Source organism: Canis lupus, chromosome 19 (genome assembly GCF_048164855.1).
Source record: "Canis lupus baileyi chromosome 19, mCanLup2.hap1, whole genome shotgun sequence".
Taxonomy (NCBI): Eukaryota; Metazoa; Chordata; class Mammalia; order Carnivora; family Canidae; genus Canis; species Canis lupus.
The window spans coordinates 13,285,555-13,298,243 of NC_132856.1; the positions used below are offsets into that span (position 1 = coordinate 13,285,555).

General features: G+C 36.5%; 1 long non-coding RNA gene across 1 annotated transcript in view; it reads right to left on the reverse strand.

Moving 5' to 3' along the window:
- Positions 1-734: 734 nt before the first annotated feature.
- Positions 735-12,689, reverse strand: part of LOC140609906 (uncharacterized) — a 170,539-nt gene continuing 158,584 nt past the window's right edge. The window contains exon 5 of the long non-coding RNA XR_012011628.1: positions 735-931. This is a non-coding gene — a long non-coding RNA (uncharacterized lncRNA). The remainder of the gene's footprint in view (positions 932-12,689) is intronic.

The window sequence follows — 12,689 nt, forward strand, 5'->3', positions numbered from 1 at the left end:
ACACAGCTGTCTTCCGGAGAGTTCCTAAGAAGTAAGAGAGTATGCCCTGGGATGTCCTCCTCTCTAAAGGCTCCTGCTGTTCTCTTTGGAGGTTACCATTTGTTCCACCCACAGGGTTCCAAAATTAAGAACTGGCCTCTTTTGTGGGGAAAAATGATTTTAATGCATTTATAAGAAGCTAAAATACATACAGATATAAGAAAAATACTTTTAAAGATATATTTGCATATGTTTAGGCACTAGAATGCTGAATATCATTGTTATAGCTCAAGTTTTATGGGCTTTTAAAATTTTTACTTCTTAAATTTTATTTTATTTATTTTTAATTTATTATTATTATTATTATTATTGTGGGGAGGCAGACAACAGCAGGATACAGCTTGCAATTGCCATTTATCTAACTTAGCAAGACCGATTCATACCCTTTGCAGCACTTTCCCTAAGAGATCTGTATGAAAGATCACCCCAGTGCCTTCATTTCTACATTGTTCACAACTGCTCAGCATTTCCCCCTTCTGACTTGAGTTAAATCAGAAATGCAATGAATTACATGGAATATATGTGTGCACTGTGTGAACCAGAGTCTTAGTAATCCTTTCCTTCCTGGGCATTAAAAATACAATTCTTCAACTTCTACACACCGTGAGCACCATTTCTTTTCAGAGAAAGATAAAAACACAAAGCAACTTCTCATTTGGCAAGGAAATCTTTTAATAACAAGACCTCAAACAGGAGGGTACAGGGCTAGTTTGGAAAACTCACCACGTAACACAGGAGGTGGAGAGGTTTACCTTCTTTTGGCCACAAGGACTGAAGCATTAAAGCACACACTTTCCATCAGGCTTGTACATTTAGAGAATTCCAATCCCATATGATCTCATAGACTGCCCTGAGTATATCTTCCACAAGTCTTCAGCCCTGTTCATATTTCCTGAGTCATATACACAAGATGGCGAGCAGCATGGAATAAGAAAATACAATTCTTAATCAGGGTCTTTTAATAGTGACACTATTGATGTTTGGGTAGAATAATTCCTTGTTGTGGATGACTATTCTGTACATTGTATCATGCTCAGCATCACACCTGACTGCCATTCAGTAGATGGCAGTAACACATCCCTCCATCCTTAGCTGTAACACCAAAAATGTCTCCAGACCCTTCTAAATGTTCTCAGAGAGAAGGGAAGGCAAAATGGATCAAGTCAATCCATGACAGGAGCAATTTCAGCCTTCGGGGAGAGAATTAGACTCTGGTAAAAGAAAGCCTACAAATGAATATGTAAAAGGTGTCCATATTTCTTCTCACTGTGGTGGTATCTTTCTCATAGAGAGAAAGACAACCTTATATAAATTGTACAGTTTACTCAAGCACCATAAACGTTAAGGCATATAAAAATGTGTTGACTGTAATTGTTGTTTTTCTGTCTCTAGATGAACACTTCATTTGAATGTTGCCTTCCTGATTATCCATTCTCAATATGATCGTTACCTCTTAAATGCCACAGCTTTTTTACATACAACAGATTGCTTGCATTGGTATTTTTACATACAATAAATTGCTTTAATATGTATTCCTTCAAGATCTAGCCTCTACTTAGCCCCCAAACCTCCTCTCCTCTTTCTACTCCATGGGCATTCTCAAAACGCTTCTGTGTTATCACCACTGGTCAGCTCTCAGCCTGGAATGCACATCTCCTCATCAGACTGTGAGCTCACTGAAAACAGACCCACTGTGTTCCTCCTTTTATTGTCAACACCAAACAAAGGCTCAGGCACAGTAATGTTTGCTATTTTTTATAAATCATGAAATAAATTAATAATTTGTTCTGAAGAACTCTTAGATGGTAACTCTACTTTCTCTCAGGAGACAAATCATCTCTAATTCTCTAATCCTCCTTGTAGTCAAAGCTAGATACAGAGTTGATTCAAAGACTATGTGTTCTCTATTTTTTTCTCTGAATCTAAAACTTGGGTTATTGGTTAGAAGATGAAAATGGGCGTCTTGTGGTATTTGCAACCCTAATTAATTTTAGGTGTTCAGTAGAAGGGTCTGTTGTGTAATGAGTTAGAAATAAAAAGTGAAAAGAGAAAGCTGTGACTAAGACCCAAGTGCTTTAAAACTACCTAATCTGGAATTAGGTAGTTTGGATGAGGATGGGGGGAAGCGTAAAGAGAGTAGAATGATAGAAACCAAAATAATGAGATGTTTACCTTAAAAAGGCTAAATCAATCATGCAAAAATAAAGTTCCTTTGGAAATAGGAAAATCATCATGAAAGATGATGAAATAAGACACTTCATTAATTCATTACAGTAGAATTCTGTGTTGGTTTTTCGTTTTGTTTTGTTTTGGGTTTTTTGTTTTGTTTCCTTCTGGGGTTTTTGCCAAGGAGTGTTCTCTTCTCAGCCACAGTGTTCCATTTCAAAATTTGAATACCATACAGTGGCCTTAGGGACCAGCAAGCCGAGGGTTTTTCTTTACCAAGAGACGAAACTGGCAATACAAAGATTCAAGTTTTGGAAGTGAATTAAAATTTATCTTTCTTTTTTCATGCCACATTAACAATATTTTTGGTACAAGAGAGGATGGAAAATGTAGTGTCCTATCAATTCTCTATAGCTAATATGAGCCAAGAAAATAATCTAAATAAAGTCCAGTGGCAAAGAAAGCATGAATCATAAAGCAAAGCAATGCCAAACTAAGCCATGTTTCATCAGTCACCAAAATTAATCCTGAATTTCATCAACTCATGCAGACTGTGTCCAAAGAAATGTTCTGGGAGGCATATAGATTAAAATGAAGGACAGAAATAAAATACTAAAGTTGCATTTTATTTTCTAAACATGTGTATCTTCCACTGGTAATCAATGAGAATATGAAAACAGACTTCTAGCTAAAAGACTGTTTCACATAAGAACTACTACAGAATGCCGTAGTGAGGTAGATATCCTTTAATGCCGGAATTTGCAAACCTTTTCTTTCAAGGATCAGAGAGTAACTACTTTAGGCTTGGCAGGTGTATGGCATCTGTTGCAACTACTCAACTCTGCTTTTGTATTAAGAAAGCAACCACAGACAATACTAACGAATAGATGTGGCTATGTACCAATAAAACTTTATTTACAGAAAGAGGCAGTGGGCCACATCTGATGAGAGGGCCACAGGTGGCTGTCCACTGCTTCTTTAATGTATCAGGGTACCAAGAACTGAGAGTACTGATAAAAAACAATGTGGAGTTTGCTATTCTTTCTAATTTCTCAATAGATGCATGTTTACAGTTAATACCTCACGTCATTAATTTAAAATGGAACCTCCAGTGACTCTGAACTGGCAATTAGTTAAAACAAGGTAAATGTGTAAAATGCCTGCCAGTTAGCTATCTGATCTGCATCAATCCACATGTATTAAGTCAGTGAAAGAGCAGAAATGTAATTTTCCAGAACATGCAACCCTACTGCTCTGCACGCCTCTAATGAGGGAAAGCTAATTATTTTATTATCTTAACATAAACCTCCCCAAATTAAATATTTCCAGGGTTATAAACGGTTTGCCTCTGAGCTTTGTGAAAAGCTTAAAACCAGCCATTTCACTTTGGCAGACAACACTCTTGATCTCCTCAGGGTTCAAATAAAGCCTTGACATCTTTCAGAATTTTTTTTTCTTCTCACATAAAAAATAAGGCACTACTGAGTTGTTCTTATAGAGAGGTTGGTTCAATACTAATACTTCCTGTTGCCCAAAGGGTCTAGAAATTTTGAAAAAAGTTGGAATAGCCTTCATCATTCTTTAAATTCAGCTTTAATTTCATCAGTGGTAACTGATTTTATTTGCCCCTATTTTGCATTTTCATTTGAGCTCTTTCATAAATAAATACATATATCTATTTATTCCCCTTATGAAAGACAATTGTGTTATTTATTAACCCTTCCTTGGTTCTCTTCTCCTCCAAGCTAAGTAAATCAACCGTTTATATTCTTCTTTCCAAAATCTGTGTTGCTAGATCTGTCAAATTTGTCATGACAAACCCATTTGGGTGAGAATTTTGTCTCAATTTATTTAATTCTATGGAATTAAATTCTAGGATAAGAGAATGATAGAACAAATAACCAAGTTTGGCTCCTAACACAGTCTGTTGTTGGACTTTTAAAGCCTAGTGTTAAAAGCCTAGTGTTTTAAAGCCTAGATTTATCACTTTGTTCTGTGGTCAACAAAAAGTCACATTTCTTTAAAGCCACCAAGTACAATTAAGTCATAAACACCTGTTCCATGACCATTGGAGTTCATTCCTATGTTTCTTCAGGGAGAGATTATCAAGCCAATTTTTAATTTTCAATACCTGTTTTTGATAAAATGCACTCATATGTAAATGTTTTCATTTCTCCCCAAATGTAAAATACTTCTCAGTCCAGCTCTCTTTCTTTATCCTCTTTCCCATGCTGGTTTTTTAAATTCTCTTATTTTTCACAATACCCAGTGCAAATCCATGACCAATTACTACCCATACTTCCTATTCATAATTGAAGTTTGAAACCTTCAACTGCCTAAAATAAATGAATTCTCTTGGAACTTTAGTGGCAGAGGATAGATCAATGATTGCTATCTGCAAGAGTGCCTGCCATCACAAAGTCAAAGGAGGGGTGTGTTTCCCCCAGACTTGATTGTTCCCTCAGGAAGGAAAGTGTGATAAATGAGAATCCATTACCAGTTCCTTTAGCCTATCTTAAGTAGAGGCTCATGGCCGAGTCACAGACACCAAAATCTCCCAGATAAGCCTATTTGAAGGTATCCTATGCCTTGCTCAAATACTCACATTTATTATGTGTCCTTATATGAAGTTCTTAAGAATTACTTATGGAAGGAAGGAAGAAAAGAAGGAAGAAAAAAATCATTTATACTATTTATATGATAACAGTTCCCTTAGTACAACTGACTAATATGTTTTCTTATAGTTGCTTTAAAGTTTAAAATGCTTGAGTAGCCACCTGGAATTTTTTTTTAAATAAAATTGGAAGAAAGGGCTGTGATAGTCTACTTGTCACAATAACTAGATGAGTAAGAGTATTAGATTTAATGAAGGATATAAGTGAATACTATTTTCTTGTAAGATTTTCTCAATGTACTGTATTTTTATATCTAAGTCTTTGAATTAAGTTTCCAAGCACCCAAATAACATATCTGAGTTTTTTGCTTCTATGTTTGTTTCATTTTTTTATTGTCAGAAGACAATAAGAATGCATAAAGGGTTGGGCACCAAGGAAATGTTTGGGAACAACTGTAATTTGCTTATAGGTTTAGGAACACTCAAGGTTAAAGAGTTCATGTGTTTTCTAAATGAGAGAAAACACATCTCTGAGAATCCAGGCTCAGTTCTTCTCAATATGTCTATCTCATCATGCTATCTTCTCAATATGTCTATCTCATCATCATCTATCTAGGCTATAGAGAAAAACTATAACAATAGGCATGGTGCAGAGTGCTAAAAAACTAAAAGGAATAAAAAGTTTTTAAAAAGTTTTTTAAAAAGAAAAAAAACTAAGAGAAATTTGGTTTCCAGCTTTCTGAAATTCAAAGGCCTTATCAGAATTCATAAGACAATGTAACTTCCTAGTCTGCAAAGCTCACGTTCCTAAAGGCCCAGGGGGACTCAGCTTTTGAAGCTGCTGCCTACCTCTCTTGACAAGCTCAGTCTGCACTTTAACTGGAAAAAAGAAAAGCAAAGGAGAGAGAGAATTATTCTTTAAGTGCTCAGGAAAGGGAAGAGACATTTGCTTTATCATTATGAATCCGTCCTACTGGCTGCAGGAGTAAAATTTAGCATTTGGTCAGACAACCCCCTAACAAAGATCCATGGAGGGTCAGAAAGATACCCTGGGAAGAAATTGAAAATTATCAAATTCATAGAGGCATAGAATGGTGGTTGCCAGGGTCTGGAAGGAGGAAAAATGGAGAAGTGATGGTCAAAGGGTACAAAGTTTCAGTTACACAAGATAAACAATTTCTGGAGATCTACTATACAACATAGTGTCTACAGATGATACTGTGTTGTATACTTAAAATTTGCAAAGTGGGTAGATCTTGTGGTAGGTATTCCTAACACACACACACACACACACACCAATAATAATAAGGGGGACAGGAGGAAACTGGGAGGTGATGAACATGCTTATGGTATTGGTAGAAGGGATGGTTTCACAGGTGTATAGTTGATCCCAAACTTACGGAGCTGTGTATGTTAAATACACACTTTTTTTTTTTTTTAACATTTCAATGATAGCTCAATAAAATGTTTTTTTTTTAAAAAAGAGGTTAGCTAGTCATGGAAATGACACTTAAACCTTGGTTGTGCTTCCTGGTTCAAGTGTGAGGGAATTTTGCCTCCACAACAGAGAGAGGAGAAAAATGTGGTGATACTGAATGTTCTGTGGGTAATGAGAGATTAGAAAATTCAGAGACCAAAACTGATTTTTAGGAATTATCCTTAATGGTCAAAATAATTAAGCCAATTCTTCATTAAGGTCAATATCACATTTAAGAGTATAAGGGTGGTGTTTAGAAATTTGAAAAAAAAAAAAAACAACTAAAATTATTTCCGCCCAATCTGGTAAAAGTGAAAATGTAGTCAAGTGGTATTTAGCATTGTGAAAAAATTCCAACATCTGGAATAGGCACTGGAAGAGGATGGGCATGAAGAAAGAGGTTAGAAATGCTGGGATGATAATAAATAATTATAGGACACAGTTCTTATTCATAAAGGGTTTGCACAGAGGAAAACAACACTGCTGTATTGAAAAATAATGAACACAGGAAAGGGAAATAACTTTAATTGACAACCATGTGATGGACGCTGCATTGGGCACTTGATACATGTTATCATCTTTTGTTATCCATCCTCCTGTGAGAGGATAAAATGCTTCATTTTACTCATAACTAAAGAGACACTCAGAGTTCTTTATGTTTTGCAAATATGTTTACCTTTAAAAGACTAGAGATTGAACCCTGGAATATCCATATTTGTGTGTGTGTGTGTTTGTGTGTGTGTGTGAGATGTGTGTATATCTGTGTGTATATATGTGTGATATGTATACATAAATTATATATATATATATATATCATGAATTCTGTGAAATGTGCCTCTATCAGTCCATTTAGCCACAAAGGTTTTACACAGGGTTTACAATACCTCTTTGCTATTTTCAAACACCCATTGTGAAGGCTGTAGCACGATGCTTACTTGGTAGTTTGAAATTCCAGCTTGACCATGTGTGAACTATGTCTTTAAGCAACTTACATAATCTGCTTTTAGCTTTCTCAACAATAAATGCAAGCTAATGATACCTCCTCCGTAAGATTTGTGAAGATTAACTATGTAAGCCTGAGCACAGTGACTAGTGTATACAAACGCATTCAATAAAAGTTTGGTGTTAATTTATCTGTTTGCTGCTCTGCCTCCAACAATCTGAACTGTAATCAGCACAGAGTACACAATCAATAAATATTTGTTGATGGATTGCTTAGATGTATTATTCTCTCTCCCAATTTTTTTTCTGTAAAGGTAAATCCCCTTCATGCCAGACAAAAGTAAAAGGCATGGAAGGCTTAACCTCTGTCCCAATTAACCTGCTTTGTGTGAGGAGGGGCTGAACCTTCACTGTGACATGAGAAAATTAGAATCACACACATGTGAAGAAAGGCTGGACAGCCTCTCTGCTGAATGAATACAGCAAGCTTCTCTAGCAATGTGTTCTCCTTCAAAGAACCCAGATTCCATTAACTTGAGGTCAGCTTCCCTCATTGTACCTCTTGTTTGTCTCCCCTCCCAAGGCATTTATTTCCCTGACATTCCAGGAATGAGCTGAGCAAACAAAGGAGAAATAGAGCTGCAAGTACCCCCACTGAGCCAACAGGACCCCAGTGTGAAATGAGACAGCTCAAGTTATTATTTTACTTCCTTAAAGGAAACCCATGGACTTGGGTGAAAGAAGAGAACAGGAAGAAAAGAGGCATAAGTGTGTGAACACGAACGAGGCCCAGATCCAGAGTCAGTAATCCTCACTTTTTATTTATAGAGATATTGGCTACCTTCATTTGTTTTATTTCAAGAGTTACATGGCATTGCAAAAGAGCTTATTAAAATGTCAACACTCCTACTGCAGGCAAAGCTAACATTTTTTTGAGAAACTTCCATGGGCCAGTGTTTGTGCACATCCCTTTACATACCTTGCCACCTTCAATCCTCATAATGGCCCTGATATGACCCCATTTTTCAGTTGACGAGATTGAGGCTCAAAAACCTAACCACCATGGGAAAACTATGCTACTGTTGCACCATCAGTCTGACTCCAGAATGCATATATCTTAATCTTACAATTTGTAGCCATATAGGGATTTTGTGATGTTGATTACTTCTTAAAATGAACAAATCTCTTTGACCATCTTCTTGTTGCATAGAATTTTTGTCCATGGCAATATTTATAATGAAGGGGTGTTCATCTACACTTAACCTACATTCTATTCATTAAAGATGCTTTATTGAGTGCTTTTTAGGTAACTGTTTAATCCTACATAACTTTTTAAATGACTTTGTCATTAAATGGATACATGAAAAGTTTACGGTAGACATTCCATTCATTAAAGCAGTACTATACAGTTCACAAGTCTGTTTTCACATGCGTTCATTCATTTAGTTCTCCAACCAAATCCCTAGGGTAAATTGGTTTACTCCTACAACTCTCCAGTTAAGAACTAGGGACACACAGAGCTTGTTAATAGCACATCCAGAATCCAAATCCTGTGCTCCTCCGACTCCAAGCCCAGTGCCTTCCCCACTGAATCAGAGCTATCTACTATGATGACCCTGCACTTAGAATTCATCCAGTACAAACCAACCCCTCCATCAGATGCTCCCTATCAGCAGATGAGCAAAGCATAGTGGCTGGGTTGGTGGTTCAGTGTAACTAAATATTCATCAGAAGTGTGCACATTGGGATCCCTGGGTGGCGCAGCGGTTTGGCGCCTGCCTTTGGCCCAGGGCGCGATCTTGGAGACCCGAGATCGAATCCCACATCAGGCTCCCGGTGCATGGAGCCTACTTCTCCCTCTGCCCCCCACCCCCTCTCTGTGACTATCATAAATAAATAAAAATAAAAAAATGTTAAAAAAAAATCTTTAAAAAAAAAAAAAAAAGAAGTGTGCACATTAACGGCCACACACAATAATTAAACCCAAATTAATTTCCTCAGTCAATACATGCCACAGAATTAAATTAAACCTCAACAGAAAATGGGGCAGACTGTAACTATTAATCCTCCCATAAGCAACAATAATTATTTTTGCCAACATTTTTTCATTTGCATATATGATGCTACATCACAAATTTTCACATACCAGTGACAAGTCTCTCTGCTTTGCCAGATTAAGAATTAAGCAATATATTAGTTCAGATAGTCTGTCGGCAAAAAAATTTCCATGGATCCAGTTCAGGAGCAAACTGTTAACATTTGGGGCAGCCGAGTTCATTAATGTTAGTGTTATAATTCACAATGGGACTCACTGATTGCAAATATGTGTGTGTGTAGCATAACATATATCCCATTCATGGCTGAAGAATAATTTGATATATGGAAAGTGTCTTCAAGTCACATACAAAATACTTCAAAAATTCAACTTCAAAATTAATATATCTACCATTTTATATAATTATTACAGAGATCAGTCATGGCTTTCTCTGATTGGAAAATTGTGTTTGTAAAGTTCATTGATTTAATTTTTCAGTAAATTCTTACTGGAGATGCCTTATGTAAGCAGAGCTATTGACCATGGGAAAAGTAGCCACAGTTCCTTTCCTCAAAAATCTTGTTTTCAGTGGGAGACTGACATAGCTATGGCTAGAAACTAAATGGCTTATGCCAAAGTATATAATGCTCACTCAGGAAACAAAATATGCCTGAGAAATTAATATGAACCTGTCACTAGTTAGATTGTGAAACTTTGAACAAGTCATTTTACCTGTCTCAACTTTAGTTTCCTCATCTGTAAGAGAAGGCATGAGGTGCAAATAAAAAAAATATCTGCTGCATTCAGTGTATGTTCTCTATATACGAGGTATTACACTAAATAATTTGCGTGTGTTTTCCTTTTCTTCCCTCTACAGCAGTCCTATGAGGTGAAATTAACATTATCAGTATTGTCATTTTATAGGGTTAGAGGATTTAACTGTGTTCACATGGCCAGTATGCAAAATGGCAGGTTTTTAATTTGGTTAAGAGACTTTAGAGGTACTCTTATTTACTATTAAGTCATTTTGCCAAGTATGGAATTCAGAGACAGATATCAGCCCACTTCTCATGCTACATCATCAATAATCAGGATATTCAACAAAAACAGTAACTATTTCCTTTCCAATTACCAACTGATATTTTTTTAAAAATTATTTGTTTATTTTAAATAATTTATTTATTTATTTATTTACGAGAGACACACAAAGAGAGGCAGAGACATAGGCATAGGAAGAAGCAGACTCTCTCTGGGGAGCCTGATGCAGGACTCGATTCCAAGACCCCAGGATCATGACCTGAGCTAAAGGCACATGCTTGACCACTGAGCCAGGTGTTCCTACCAACTGACATTTTGTGTTTTAATTGGTAGCTCAACCATGACCAAAGAAAACAAAACAAAAGACCAAACAAACAAACAAACACATAATGAAACTCTTAATAACAAAAATGTTGTTTCTAGTGAGCGCAGTTCTACAGTTTTCACACAAAGCATATGCAATTTTTAAGAAGAAACATATGTGAATTCCAGCACAGAGCTATTTATTGGCAACTGATTAATATTTCCTTGGCTGTGAGCTTATTGGGGGAGTTTTGAGTTCTTCATAAATAGAATCTAGAAGACTGTCACCCTCTCACTGTTCAAGTACCACATTTTATTAAGGAAATTGAAAAAAAAATCTGTGACTTTGGGCTAACATAGCTACTAAGTAAATAAATAGATTTGTTGCCTTTTCGGAGTCCTGCCAAATAATACTTTTCAAGATATGCCTTAATAATTAATAGGCAAAAAAGTAAATAAATAAAAGGACACAGAAAGAGAATAGTATAAACAAACCCTGGAATTCTTTCATTGAGAATTTACCTGGTTGTAGCATATTACTGAGATCAAGATTTCAGTATAACATTTATACCAATGTTCCCATAGACCTTTAAACACAAATAGAAAATGTGGCTACCACATGGTTAAATTGCTCTAACATAATCTGTTTGTAAATGCAATGGATTTGAGTTTTATCTTCACAAATTGACCTTCTGGTCTTATGTATTACTCTGGCTTCCTTGACAGAATGTCTTTTCTTCCTTCCAGTGTTTTCCTCTCTGTCACATAAGAACCAGTCCTCCTTCTAATGGTTCCTGATCTCTGTGTGGGAATCAATGTGGCTTCAGGGAAGTTCATTATTTTCCAGATGGGTATGGCCTAGGCAAGATGTGCTTCTTATTCCACTGGACAGCATTGGTCATGGGATCTAAACTGTTAAGTCACTAAGAATTTCTTTTTATTTTTCAATTCTCTCTTTTTCTCGCTCTCTTTGTTGTTGGCATTGTTGGTATTATTGTTGTTGGTATTATTGTTGGTATTATTGCTGTTGTTGGGAGTATTGGTGCAAAGGCATTCTCTATCTTGCTTTTTGTGCAAAGGGAATAAATACATGGTCCCAGGAGATGCAGATGGCCATCCTGGGACTGCAAGAGAGATGTAATGTAATGAAGACAAGGAAAAGCAGATAAATAGGAAAGAAGGAAGGGAGAAAGATAAGGAAGGAAGGAAGGAAGGAAGGAAGGAAGGAAGGAAGGAAGGAAGGAAGGAAGGAAGGAAGGAAGGAGGGAAAAGAAAAAAGGAAAGGAGGGAGGGAGAAACTCTGACCTCACTGCAATGCTGAATCAAGTCTAAAATGAAGCTAGAAACCACAATAAACTCTTTATTTTTGCCCTAAATCTCCCTTTATTGTTAAGCCAGTTTGAGTTGGCTTCTCTCTTAAGATCCTCATGAACATTCTTACACAAAGTGTATCAGAAAGACTCATCAAACTGAAGTCCTTTTATACATACGATGGCCTTCCTTTTTCAGTTCTCAGACTTTTGGAACCTACCTAATTCTCCTTCACTCATCCATGGAGTGAATTAAAATATCTAAACTATATAACCACCCAGGCTGTGTTCTAGTCTTGGATCACTGGGGCTAATAATCAATTTTGGAGGCAGATAGATCTGGCGTCCAATATAAACTTTTTTAGTTATCGACTTGTTACCTGGCCTCTGCCCCAATTCCTTTTATGTAATTGGATTATTTTGATTTTCACAAAAAATTACCACAAATTTAGCAGCTTAAAGGACATGAATATATTACCTTATATTTCTATAGGTCAGGAGTTTGATAGGATTCTCACTGTGCCAAAATAAAGGAAGATATTCATAAGGCTTTGTTCCTTTCTGTCTTGCTGAGTAGGATGCATTTATTTTCCTAGCTTTTGTTCCCCTCCCTCCATCTTCAAAAGCAGAAAGGGCAGGTTGAGTCTTCCTCACATCACGTCACTCTGACCCTCTCTTTTGCCTTTCCCTTCCACTTTCAAAGATCTTTGTGATTACACTGGGCTCACCCAGATAACCAGGAAAGTCTCCCTTATTAAGGTCACC